Consider the following 14,681-nt stretch of genomic DNA (forward strand, 5'->3'; position numbering starts at 1 on the left):
CTGAAAAGAAATAGAATAACATTTATTATGCACATGCAAACAAGGCCAAAGTACAGCAAATGCATCTCATTGCTAAAAGAATTTGGAAGAAGCTGTAAAAGGTCCATGACATGCAAGATGAATCTTTAAGCACATAACATCATCAGCCATAGGCATCTTGACTTAAACAAGGTAGAAATGTTGTGTACATTCTGGTTGTGGCATTACACTGCCTTACTTTTCTGCATGAAATTTAACACACTATCAGTAGCATATTTTCTGACCAAGTATTTACAAAAGAAAAGAAGAAAATAACATTTGTGAGAAAACACTTCCTACCTCTGGGCAACCTCCAACTGAGAAAAAGATTCTGAGCTTGCTCACCAGTGATTTTCCCATCACGATCTGTGTCTACCTCAACAAAGATGGCATTGTATCTCTGAATGTCAGACTGGGTTATTCTTGGCCAAGGAGGCTGCACCTGACTGGCTGCCGAAGCAGCAAATCCGACTGAATTTACAGGTCCAGGTAATGCTGGAGTAGCCCGTGGTGAATCAAATTGGCTCTGCTTGATCAACGATGAAGGTCGCTGGAGCTGGCCTCCAGTAGGTGGCTTGGTCAAAGAGCTCTGAATTGTGTCAAGGCCCTGCTTTGCTGAAGATTGGGACCCAGAAGTTACTGGAACAATGGCAGAGGAATTTGAAATGTTGGACACAGAAAATGTTGGTGATGGGACAATCTCTTGCTTAGGTTGAGATGGAGTGGCAGAAAACATATGGCCTCCAAAGATCGAGTCCAAAGACAAACCATTTCCAGAAACAATACCTTTAGAATCTTTAGTGACAGCCTGAATAGTAGACAGTGTTGCATCTTGAGATGGTTTTGGAGGGATTGATGGTGTTATTGCAGTTAATGAATCCATAGATGTACTGAAAGCTACACCTCTATTAAGAACCTGTGAACCAACCCCTGTTGATGTATTGACTGTCCTACTACCAAGCCAATCAACTGATATATTTGAGTTTGGAAGGTGTGGCCCCGTCACATTACCTGGAGGGACTCCTTGATTAATTTCTTGTATTGGAAATGAAGATACCTGTGTAGCTGGAGGTCTCATAGATTGATTATTAAGGGATGGAGCAAACTGTTGGCTGAGAACACTTGTTGGTTGTGGTCCTGGGAGGGCAGGATTTTGAGTTGCAGGTGGTGCTCTAGAACTCATCTGAGGCACTGGCTGTGTGACACTATTCATCTGAAGTGCAGGTTGTCCAACGGCATTCATCTGCATTGCAGATGGTGCAACAGCATTCATCTGAGCCGTGGGTGCGGCCACAGGATTTATCTGTGGTGCAGGAATTTTAGCTGCAGCTGGACCAAACAAAGCTGCCTTAACTATGTCTGGAGTTAATTCTCTCCCACTTTGTGCGACTGTCACAAGTTTCAAAGCATTATAGAACTCTAGATGACCTAGGAAACCTGTCCGGTTCTGATCTGCATGCATCCATATCTGCAGGGAACCAGTAAATACAGTAAACAGGAGATCATTCAGAAAAACGACGGTTACAGTTTCACGACATGAATGTTACATCTGAATGAAGTTTGATGGAAAGAAAAAGGATGAACCAAGCCAAAATACAGATTTTATTTTTTATTCAGAACTAATGAATGTTATTAAAAAAAATGTTTGTGGCATTAAAATGATAACTTCCAGCAATGCCTGTCAATAAAACAAAAGTAAGAAGTACAAACAGACACAATCACAACCAATGAATAAGCTTAGATAGTCAGGCCTGTAAAATATAACCTTGGAATGTGTACCTGCACCACTAGAAGAAGGGAGAAAGAAAGAGAGATGGGGACTTGGAGTCAAGGGATCATCCAAAGTGAATTAGCAATTTAGCACATTATGTCTCCCATGTAGGATTATTTAATCAATCAGCATTTAATTACATCATTGCTCTTATACATACACAAACCTCTTCTTATTTAAAAGGCCAAAATACAACCTATTCTTAATGCTCACTGCACAAACGCGAGCACGGGCGAGAGAGAGAGAGAGAGATCTACATGACTATTATATTAAAGAGTAAGTTAACCAGGATAATATTGGTTAAATAATACGATTTGGAACCAAAAATTGAAAGAAAACCATGACTATTATGTTAAAATGTAAACTGCAATATATATATATATATATATATATATATATATATATATTATTTAATATTATTATATTTTCTTTTATTATTTTCTTTTTCTATTTTTTTTATTTTCTTTTTTAGCATCTAGTTCAATAGAAACTAGATATTTTGATCGTGCAAGTAGCTGTTGGACTGTAGTCCAACAGCTATAATAAATGCTGTTGGACTATAGTCCAACAGCTATAATAATAAATGCTGTTGGACTGTAGTCCAACAGCTATATTAAGAGACGTTGGAATCCAACGTCTCTTTTTGGAGAGCTCAAAATGAGCTCTCCTCTCTCTCCCATTGTTTTGTATATATAGGGGTGAACCCCTTCAATGTAAATAACCATTCTTCTTAAGCATTTTGTTCATGAATAAAGTATTATTTATTTTTCAAGTGTTCTTCCCTTTATACCCTTTCAAGGGTCATGCTTGTAGTGTCTCCAATAGACACTTGTTTGTGAGTTATTTGTGCATTTGTTGAAGACCACCATTTCATTACATGGTATCAGAGCTACGAAATCCTTAGATCTTGAAGTGCTTCCGCCTCGATTTCCGTGCCACATTTACAAAAGGTGTTTCATCACCTTGTTCTTGGCTCAAGAAGATTTGTTTGAAGAAAGGCGAACTTGTGCTACAAAAAAAAATTGGTTTTGTATCCTCTCTTATTCCTTTGTCTACTCTTTTTCTTTTCTTTTTATTTTTCTCTCTCTCTCTCCTATTTATTCCTCTCTTACCCTTGTAAAAGATGGATGACAATGATAAGATCACCATCATTCCTATGAAGCTAAATGATACTAACTATGTAATGTGGGCTTCAATTATGAAGCACCACATTTGGGGAAAAGGTTTATGGGGTACAGTGGATGGTTCTGATTTGGAACCTAAACTATCTCTTACCAAGAAAGAGGGTGATAAAGAGGTTCCTCTAACGGAAGAAGAGAAGAGTAAGGCGTTAGCCACTTATGAAAAGAAATGGAAAGAATGGAGGATAGGACATGCAAAAATTATGTCATGGCTCATCAATAGCATAGACATTAAAAAATGCTCTAGTCTAGCTAAGTTTGAGCATGCCGATAAGGCTTGGGAATACCTCAAAAACATGTATTCCCTTAAAGATATTGCACATGTATGCAATTTACAAGATAAAGTTCGGACAATGACTCAAAAAGATAAAACTATTCGAGAATATTATAATGAGTTGTCCGAACTTTGGGAAGAGTTGGCTCTTCTTGAGCCCAAATGGCATTGTGCCGAAGACATCGAGCTTCGCCAAAAGCAACTCGATATGGAACATTTCTATCAATTTGTGAATGGTCTAAGGCCGGAGTTTGAATCCACCAAATCGGCCCTTTTCCATCGTGGAAAAATTCCTTCTATTGTTGATACTATAGAAGAGCTCACTATGGAGGAAAATAGACTTAGAAAAAGTACTCCAAAAGTTGATGATGACTCCGTTTTAGCTGTATCTAGACCGGGGAATCATACTCGTACTTACAAGCCGCCTCATTTTGGAAGGCAAAACGGCGACTTTGATAAAAGAAAAGTTATTTGTCATCATTGTCATGAACCGGGGCACTATAGGCCTCAATGTCCAAAGTTAAAAAGAAGAGAAGAAAAAAGAGTTGCATCTGTTGAATCTGAGTCAAAAGATCAAGATGCACCTGTGTCTATGGCTCAACTGATGGAAATCCTTCAACCTCTTCTCAAAGGGGTATCCTCCTCAACCGAAGCCTCAACTGGAGCGGCAGTTGCATCTTTCTCCGGTCCAGGTAACTTTCCTTGGCTTTTAGATTCTGGTGCTTCTTTTCATATGACCCCAAATGTTAATAGTCTATCCGAATGTCTTAAAAATGACTCAAGTGTGTCAAAGGTTTTTACAGCCGATGGCACATCTCTCGAAGTAAAAGGAATAGGATGTTTTGAAAATCTTCAAAAATCCAAAAGATTTTTTATCCCAGAAGTTAGATATATCCCTAAACTTAATTTGAATCTCTTATCTGTCTCGCAAATATCTGATTATGGATGTAATATCTCCTTCTCTTCTCATGGTTGCTGGGTACAGGATCGCCAGTCAGGGAAGCTGATTGGGGAAGGCCATAGAGAAGGAGGACTTTATTACATGGACTTTTTGGAATTACCCAAGAATGCATTTTGTTATAATATTCAGAAATTAGAATTGGATTTATGGCACAAAAGGCTTGGCCATCCTCATATGTCTAAAATTCAATATTTTTCAAGTTTGGAAAAATTTTGTAATTCTGAAAATTTTTCTTGTAAAGACTGCATTCTTGGCAAAATGAAAAGGTTACCATTTCTTAGTAGAACTTTTGTTTCCTCACGACCACTTGAGTTAATACATTCGGATGTTTGGGGCCCCGCACCAGTTATTTCCAAAGGTGGTTATACATATTATGTCATTTTTGTTGATGACTTTTCTAGACATACTTGGATTTATTTTCTTAAACATAAATCTGATATCTTTGCTAACTTCCAAATATGTCATAAAATGGTTAAAAATAAGTTTCAAAATGATATTTCTGTTTTTCGCACTGATTCAGGGGGAGAATTTATGTCCAACGAATTCAAAGACTATCTCAATTTACATGGTATTACACATCAAAGATCATGTCCACACACTCCACAACAGAATGGCCTAGCCGAACGCAAACATCGGCACATTATGGAAACTACTAGGACATTGCTAATTGCAAATCAAGTTCCAAAAAGTTTTTGGGCTGAAGCGGTCCTAACTGCCACCTACCTCATTAATAGGATGCCATCTTCCTCATTAAAGAATACAACTCCAATAGAAAAGCTTGTTAATTTAACTCCAGATTATTCTAGATTAAGAGTCTTTAGATGCAAATGTTTTGTTTTCACCAACAGAAATGATAAACTCTCTCCTCGTGCAATCCCATGTGCCTTTTTAGGATATGCTGATAATCAAAAAGGCTACAGGTGTTTCGATTTTCAAAATGACAAATTATATGTGTCAAGAAATGTATCTTTTTTGGAAAAAGAAAGCTTCTTTGAATTTGAAAAATCCAAGGATGTCACTGAATACTCGTTTTTAATTGATCCAACTTCAAAATCCAATGAATGTGATGTTGGATATGACCTTGACAATGATCAAAGTCCTATTGTTGTTGAAAATGATGATAATGAAGAGCAAATCCATAGGGATGTTAGTCTACAATATTCAAGACGTAGAGAGCAAAATCTTCCATGTGCATTACAAAAATACTCTGAAGTCCCACCTAGAAGAACGTCTAGAATCTCTAAACCTCCAGAAAAATTTGTGTCTTATGAATCTTTTTCACCCACGTATAGGGCCGCCATTACATTAATACAATCATATGTTGAACCATCATCCTATTCTCAAGCAAAAAATCATATAGAATGGATAGAAGCCATGAAAATAGAATTGGATGCACTAGAAAAGGCCAATACTTGGACGATACAAGATATTCCTCCGGGTAAGAAACCTATAGGTTGTAGGTGGGTATACAAAGTCAAAACCAAAAGTGATGGGACCCTGGAAAGATATAAGGCCCGTTTAGTAGCAAAAGGATATGCCCAAGAGTATGGCATCGATTATGAAGAAACATTTGCTCCTGTGGCCCGTATGACCACTGTTAGAACTTTAATAGCCTTGGCCTCCATTAGAACATGGCCTATCTTTCAATTAGATGTCAAAAATGCTTTCCTGAATGGGAATCTCGTTGAAGAAGTATACATGGAAGCCCCACCTGGTATTAGTATCCCTAAGGGTAAAGCTCTTCGTCTAGAAAAAGCTCTTTATGGTCTTAAACAGGCTCCAAAAGCCTGGTATGACCGATTTAGTCATGTTATGCTTGATATTGGTTTTCAACCTTGTTTAACTGACACTGCTTTGTTTGTTAAGAAATCTGATGCAGGCATCATTATTCTTCTTCTCTATGTGGACGATATGATCATCACCGGAGGCGACAAACAGGGAGTTGCAAATATCAAATCTCTTCTTAAAACTCACTTTGAAATGACTGACTTAGGTTTATTAAGATATTTTTTAGGCATTGAAGTTGCTTATTCCCCTCGGGGGTATTTGATATCTCAATCTAAATTTGCTCTTGATATCGTTTCCAGGTCTGGAATTACAGATGATAAGAAAGTAGACACTCCAGAAGTTGTCAATGTTAAAATGAAAATTGATGATGGAGAACTTCTTGATGATCCTACTCCTTATAGACAACTTGTTGGAGCTCTTTCTTATCTTTCCATTACTAGGCCAGATATAACTCATGCGGTTCATACAGTTAGTCAGTTTCAGCATGCTCCCACCTCCGTGCACATGGGAGCGATTTTGCGTATTATTAGATACTTAAAATCCTCTCTTTCACGAGGACTCTTCTTGTCTGCTTCATCTTCATTAAATTTAATTGCATATACTGATGCTGACTGGGGAGGTGATCCCAATAATAGACACTCAACTACTGGTTTTTGTGTGTTCCTAGGTGAAACCTTAATTTCGTGGAGGTGCAAGAAGCAGCAGAAAGTCTCTCTTTCCTCCACCGAAGCTGAATACAGAGCCATGGCAACCACCACTATGGAGGTTGTTTGGCTCAGACGATTGCTAACAGATATGGGAGCTAAAGCAACGCAAGCTTCAAAGATGTGTTGTGACAACAAAAGTGCGATCTACATTGCAAGCAACCGGACATTCCATGAGCGCACTAAACACATTGAGATGGACTGTCACTATGTCAGAGAGGAATACTTACATGTAACCATTGATCTGCCATATGTTACATCAGAATATCAATTAGCAGACTTCTTCACCAAGCCTCTCGCTGCTCCCAGATTTCACTTCCTCTTAGACAAACTTTCGCTCATTGTACCGTAAGTTTGAAGGGGAGTGTTAAAATGTAAACTGCAATATATATATATATATATATATATATATTATTTAATATTATTATATTTTCTTTTATTATTTTCTTTTTCTATTTTTTTTATTTTCTTTTTTAGCATCTAGTTCAATAGAAACTAGATATTTTGATCCAGTCAAGTTCCTGTTGGAACTTGACTGTGCAAGTAGCTGTTGGACTGTAGTCCAAGAGCTATAATAAATGTTGTTGGACTATAGTCCAACAGCTATAATAAATGCTGTTGGACTATAGTCCAACAGCTATAATAATAAATGTTGTTGGACTGTAGTCCAACAGCTATATTAAGAGACGTTGGAATCCAACGTCTCTTTTTGGAGAGCTCAAAATGAGCTCTCCTCTCTCTCCCATTGTTTTGTATATATAGGGGTGAACCCCTTCAATGTAAATAACCATGCTTCTTAAGCATTTTGTTCATGAATAAAGTATTATTTATTTTTCAAGTGTTCTTCCCTTTATACCCTTTCAAGGGTCATGCTTGTAGTGTCTCCAATAGACACTTGTTTGTGAGTTATTTGTGCATTTGTTGAAGACCACCATTTCATTACATATTATCTATCCAAATCAAGGTTACAAAGATCCTTCATACAAATTTCTCAATAATCTAAGCACTTAAGAGTTCCAAAGAAAATAGTAGAAGGAAGAAGAAGAAAGAAAGACAGAGTAAATTCACTAGCAGTTTAAAGAGAGTACAGATCCCGTCCTTTGACATAGGACAGGTTCCATCCTACATTCAACCCTAGCCGTCCAATCAACAGCTAAGATTGGCGCACATTTTCACTTGGATGTGGACTGATCCTAGCCGTCCAGATGCTTCAGCTGGACGGCTAGGATTGACATATGATGGAACTCGTCCTATGTCAAAGGACAGGATCCTTTTTGGTTTAAAGATACAGAACAAACAAACAGAGGATTGATCCAGAGGCATCAAAACCCAGAAACTCATGGCTCTAAACCACTACCGGCATCATTAGAAAATCATAAAATAGGTCATAGAAAAGCATAAATTTCTTACTCTTCTTGGTGTATACAGGAAACCTCATAAGAATATTAGTGTAAATAACATCATCTATCGAAACTATAACCAAAGCACACAAGACAGCTCCCAAGCAATTCCTCTATCTTAACCACTCAGTTTAGCAGCGATTAGCAGAACTAGAAGCATGAATAGGTTTAGGTTTAGGTAACAGGCATGTCAATATGTATGTCAAAAAAAAATCAACATTGATAACTACCTATACATTAATTATTTGTATTAACATTACTCCCATACATTGTAAGTATATTAACCCAAGACACAGTTGATACTCCATTTTGACTTACGTTCCATGTCCACTTATATACCAGTTATGTGGGAAACTTCAATAAAATTGCCATATTCCCATATCCACAGCCATATCTATGTGACGTAGATAATAACTAGTTTGAAAACACAGCTCATAAATAAGAAGAATGATAATATTGGTACATAAATCTAAATGTCTTCCTCCCATATCTACAAGTATAAGTAACCTGATTTATGTTTGCTCATGGAACCACACATATGAATGACACGCTTTGCCTGCTCCTTCCTCATGTCTAGTGCTCTTATCCAGAGCAAAGGGAAGGTGAAGAAGTGCCATTGAAGCAGCATGGAAGGTTTCTATTGTGTAGCAAGAAGCAGAATCCTTCTGCATTGGCAAATGGAGGTGGTGGAATCTTTCTATTCCATATATAACAATTACTGAACTTTTCAAAAAAATAAAAATAAAACTAGTGAAGACTTTGGAACAACAATTAGTCTTCTCATTACACTAGCTAAAGCTTATTTGTTCATGTTCATTCTTCCTATCTCAACAAGATGGACTTTACCTAGGATGAGAACAGACCAACTATTAAATCTTGGGTGGAAATCACTTTTACCTATTGCTCTTGGTAACCTATTACATATAACAATCTTACCTTGATAAAGGATAATGTTATAACCATTATTATAGTATACTCGGTGAATTGATTTTGCTCCTGCAGGATAACATAAAACTAGTAGTTCCATTCATTATGTGACCGTGATCCTGTGAACACCCCAAATTTTTCAAAATGTTGTAAATATCCCCTTTTCTGCGCTTTGTCCCCATTTTCGGGGTAATTGAGTCAGTTTTAAATCTAAATCCCCTTTTGTTTCTCAAAATTTGGTTGAAATTAAATTCATTTTCCATATCTGACTCAATTTCGGATCCGGATCCATTATCAAAATCCAAATCTGAGCTTCATTATCCAATTTTAAATTAAATTCTCAAAATTACCAAAATAATCTTTTGAAAAGCTCAGACACTTCGTCCGGTATCCGTTTGGATCCATCAAGTTGTATTTCTCGATTCGAGGTTTAAAACTCGAACATTTCCTCAAAACCTGGGTCCAAAACCCCTTTTTCTGAAAAAAATTTCCCCAAGATGGCCCGAAATTCTTGAGAAAAACATCTTTTTAATATTTCTTAGAAAAATACAAAAATTTAGTGTTTAAACTTTAAATCTTAGTTTTTCTATTACAAAAATACAAAAAAAAATGAAAAAAACACAAAAAAAAATTAGTTTTAATCCTTGTTTTCTTACAAACTTTAGGATTTTATTCTAAAAATACAAAAAAAAAAAATGGAAAAATCATGCAAAAAACCAAAAAAATTAGAAAGACTGCGTGGATTTCAAAGATTTTTGTCGAAAAACTCATCTTTAACCATCTTTTTAGAAAAACTTGAAAAGAAGGTTTTCTTTTGGAAAAACTAACTTTTAAGATTTAAAGGTCGAGTTAGGGTTTTTGAAAACCCTAACTCGCCTTCCTCTCTCGCCCCCCTCACTTTCTCTCTCTCTCCCTCCATGGCCGACCACCCCCATGTGCATCCTTCATCCTTCAGCCATCCGATTTCCGCCGTCTTCTTCCTCAGCCCTAGATCCCCGATGATCTCCAGAAGCTTCCAGGGCCAACGGCCTCGCACGCCTTCCTTCGATCACCACGGCTTTTGGTCTGAGCCCTCCATCACCAACAGCTTGCCGCACCCATCCTCACCTGCCCTTCATCTTCAACTTCCCCCCCCCCCCACCTTCACGAAGCTTCCTTCGGCAGCCCCATGTGCAACCTCCATCTACAGCCCCCATGACCAACAACCTTCCTCAACCCTCGATCACCAACCATCGCCTAGCTTCCAGTGGTTTCCTTTCCTCTCTATAAAAGGGCAAAAGGAAAAAAAAGAAAGGGGGGGAGCTATCTCTGGTCGAGCTATCCATTTTCGCATCCGATCATCCGCCTGGTCATCTTCTCTGGATCGCCCTTCTAAGGAAAAGACCTTCAGCTCCCAGCAAAGGCAGCAGAAGATCATCCATTCCTCAGTTTTCTCCTTCTCTTAAAGTCTCCCTGGAAGAAGAAAAGCCCCTTTCCCACCGTGCGGCATAAAGTGATCTGTAGAAAGATCAACCATCCCTGCAGAATCTTCAGTGAGTACCTCTCTCCCCTTTCATTATCTCAGATTTTCTTTCAAATTCTTTATTTCGGCCCTTATTAACGCATCTATCATAGCGCTGGTATGCTTTTGGTATCACCAGTCTATGCCTTGCCATATTAACAGAGTTTTACCCCAGTATCTCCTTTCTCTTTTAAACCTTTCTGGGTTATTTATACTCTAATTAAGCAGATACTTCCTTCATCTGGATCACTCTTGTATACGACATTTTTTTTTCCCATTTTCCCTTTTGATATTGATTTTCTATTTGTAATCTCTTTTATCCCACTTTCTGGTTTTCATTACCTTTCTTTTGATTTGCCGTTTATATTTTCAATTTCTTATTTTCATTCCCCATCTTTTAAAAGGTTTTCTTCATTTTTTTTTACTCCCCCATCAGGAGCACGACAGGTGGTACTGAGTCGTTTATATCGACTTCAGTCCATCCCTGTGCCAGATCAACGGAGAATCACTCCAACAATCCCTTCAGTGATCCCTAGATTCATATGATATCTCGATTGAATGATTATTCATTACTTAATTTTCATCCTTTGTTCCCATTATCTGTTTATGTATGCTTTCTTATTCATGTTCTCTTTCATATTCTACCTTTTATATTATTATTATTATTTTTTTTTTGTGTGTTAGTGATTTCCCCTTTATAGCATACCATAGCCAGCTCTCGGTTTCATTCAGCTATTCCACTTGTGTTTTGATCATTTTCCTTTACATTTTATGCGGTGTCTTCCATTACAACATTCCCTTCCATCCGTTGCTTTCAATTACAGTTTAAGCATTTTTGCTGAAAGCGTTTTATGATTTTACTATAGCTGGTTTCATTGAATATATATGGCATCTGATATCTCGTTTGTTTCGCTGACTACAATTCTGATCTGATTTCTCTGTCGTTTTCACTTTTTCTTTTATTTTCGTGACTATCGATCTTAAAGTACCCACTCGTTTTGGCCTACTTCATAAGGTTACATTATAATTCGTAAGCATCATCAACCTGCATCTCATGTTTAGTGCAGCATAAGTCTCTGCCCTCTCCATTCATGTTTTCCAAAAACCAGGAAAATCATTATAGCCCTTACAGACTTTCGATTTGCCTGCGTTCTGTTTGTCAAACCTTAAACGCTCCTCTATTCCTAGTCTTTGCATTTTTTTTTTCCTTTTTGTTTATTCTCATGTTGATCTGTTATCAAGACCTTATATTCGTTGATGTCTTCTGCGTGTTACTTAAACTGATAAAGTTAGGGGCCATGAGCTCATGTTGTACTGTTTAAAATGGTAATAGATCATTAGATCCAAATTTCTAGGGTCTTTTGATTGAATCATTCCCTTTCTTTTGCTATATCGGATTTATTTCCATGCAACTATTGTGATATTCTGAATGGGAGGAAAGGATGAATGAATTTTTATTTTATTTTATTTTTTTTACCTGATTGCCATATATCATATTTTGTAAATTCCCTTGCATCATGTCCATCTAATGCTTTTTTTTTTTTACAAGTTAACATCAATTTAATTTCAGTGTTTCGATTGATATTCTCATCACTTTTTTTTTTGTTTTGTGTTCATTATATATAAAGTTTCTGTAATGGTTGTTCCACGGCATCACGGTGGGGGTATTGCCATATTCCACTGTTGCACATTATAAAAGCATTTTTTTTCCACAAGCATCGTCCCATTAGTTGTAAATTCCATTGTCAAAAGGGATGCCCAGCTTCAGCATCCAATTTGGGATATGCCATTAATAATCTTTCGAGGTAAGTTTGTGCTTTCTCCTTTATATTTATACTTTTTATTCTCATATGATTTCTACCCATCAAGTTGGAACAGGAGATTTTGAAGATGATAGATTAAACATGGCATCCATTTGATATCCTTTTTCTCAATCTTCAGCAAAGCAGAGCTTGGATGTAATTCAGGTGTTCGACTCCAGCAAGCTTCATCATTGACCAAAACAAAGCCCACTTGATTCATAGCAAGTGGTTCCAGCACTGTTTGTAACTGAAGGTTTGGTTGGATTCTCAACTCCCTTGCAATCAGTCATTTGAGATTAAGCAAGGACCAGCTCGTTTCAGGTAGGTTCTTTAGCTACTGCTGAGCATCGCTAACTAAGTTTCATTAACTAGGTTCGTTGTTAAATTTAACAGGATTTTTTTACTAATTATTAAACTGATTTCCATTATGATTTCTACCGAGCTTCAATGTAACTTTTACTGATTAGTTAATTAGATATTGTTAGCTATTAATTAAGTGAACTGTTAATTAAGTAAGTTGTTAGCTGGATAGTTAAGTAATTAACTGGTTGTTAGGTATTTCGTAGTTAAAGTACTTGGTTATTTTATAATGAGATTTAATTAGTCCTTTTGTTATCATTTGATCCCATTGTTTAGATAATAAATTTACTTAGTAATTAGAATACTCGGCGGATCTACAATGATTAACCATCTATGTGATGCCCATATTGGTCCCTGTACATATTTCATTACAGTTCCTGCTGTAGCTCCCAATCCACATTTCCTATACCTTATCACAGAATATGTATTAAAACCTTACCCATTTCCTGCATGTAACATCATCATCCCTTTGTAGCAGTAGTCACCGATTCGATGGGTCATAACATCTGCATAATATCTGGAAATTGCATTTTACTGCTGAAACAAAGTGATCCACTGCAGAAGGGTTTTTTTTTACTGGTTCACATTGGGCCACTGTGACCTTTGCCTCCTACAGCAGCCGTGAATTGCTGCAATCCCTATACCAGTTACACTGTCATTTGCATTGGCTGCATCTATATTATTTTCAATTACCATTTCATAACATTTCCCATCTATTTCCTTATTACATTTTTTTTTTTTTGGCTTCATTAATATCACACCTCCCTATTGTATATACCCTCATACATATATATATGTATATACCCATACACACTCATATACATGTGAATACACCCATATGTGTATAAATATATATATACATATATATATATATATATGTATATAGGTATATATATGTCATCATTTTGCCCTACATATCTTTCCACTATTTGATTTTCACATGACATGTGTGATTTTCCTTCTCTTTTTATTACTAATCTGTTTGCTTTACAGGAAATATGTGGATAAAATTGTCATTTGGAGTTGTAAAATTAAATTCACATCTTGTAATAGCTAGGTTTGAATAAGAATTTACATTTCTTGCCTTAGGTAGAATGAATGAGCATCATAGAATACCATGATTTGTTTATTCCATGCATTTTTCCTTTATTTCTCAAAATCCCCACAATGGTGAAACACGAATGGCACGTGCACCATTTCGTAAGAGGTAAGTTAATTCTAAGTTGACGATTTACATCAACGGCCATAGTCGGGGTGTGAACAAAACTTAGAATTCTTATCTTTTACGAAATAACATTGGATCCACATTGGATCCACTTTCAAAATCATCATATTTTCTTTAAATATTTTTCTTATTTTATTAGAATTTAACCTGAAATTAATTCAACATATATACCAATGGCCATAGTCAGGGTATATTGAGAATTAATTTCATTTTAAATTCTATAAAAGCACCAAAAATGTATTTTATTCTTCACTTGAATTTAAATGTGATTATTATATAATATATCCAATGACCATAGTCAAGGATATATTATATCTTTAATCTCATTCTTAATTCATTTAAAGAATGAAATAGTTTTTTTTTCTCAAAATCCAATTTCAAAACCCTTTAAATTCATTCATCATTTAGGATAAAACTGCATCATATTTTCAAAATTAGTTTTTTTTCAAAACTCCAAGTGATGTAAATATCTTTCTTCAATCGATCTTCAATCCTATTCAATTCTATTTCATCTTCCATCTCAGAGTCCAATTTAACTTTGAGATTTCAATTTCATTTTATATTTTTCCAATTCAAATTCATTTTCAAAATTCAATTTTACTTTGAAATTCATTTTCAAAAGTTCCAATCAAACTCAAAAGTTCAAATTTAACTTTCAGATTCTTGATTCATTTCAAGCTTCAAATCCTAGGTCTAAATCGACTTTGGGATTCATCTGTATATTCAAAATTCAATGTCTAAAATTCCTTTTCCCAAATTCAAATCAGAC

At 36.2% G+C, this 14,681-nt stretch overlaps 1 pseudogene across 1 annotated transcript in view; it reads right to left on the minus strand.

Annotated features, from left to right (window-relative positions):
- LOC149832666 (uncharacterized) overlaps positions 1-14,681 on the minus strand; it is a 59,730-nt pseudogene that overhangs the window by 22,322 nt on the left and 22,727 nt on the right. Inside the window, exons 2-3 of the transcript XR_016433359.1 lie at positions 805-1,486; positions 319-657 (exon numbers count right to left, since the gene is read on the minus strand). The product of XR_016433359.1 is annotated as an uncharacterized LOC149832666 (transcript). The remainder of the gene's footprint in view (positions 1-318; positions 658-804; positions 1,487-14,681) is intronic.

Source organism: Nuphar pumila, chromosome 7, assembly GCF_984573655.1.
Source record: "Nuphar pumila chromosome 7, dmNupPumi1.hap1.1, whole genome shotgun sequence".
Taxonomy (NCBI): domain Eukaryota; kingdom Viridiplantae; phylum Streptophyta; class Magnoliopsida; order Nymphaeales; family Nymphaeaceae; genus Nuphar; species Nuphar pumila.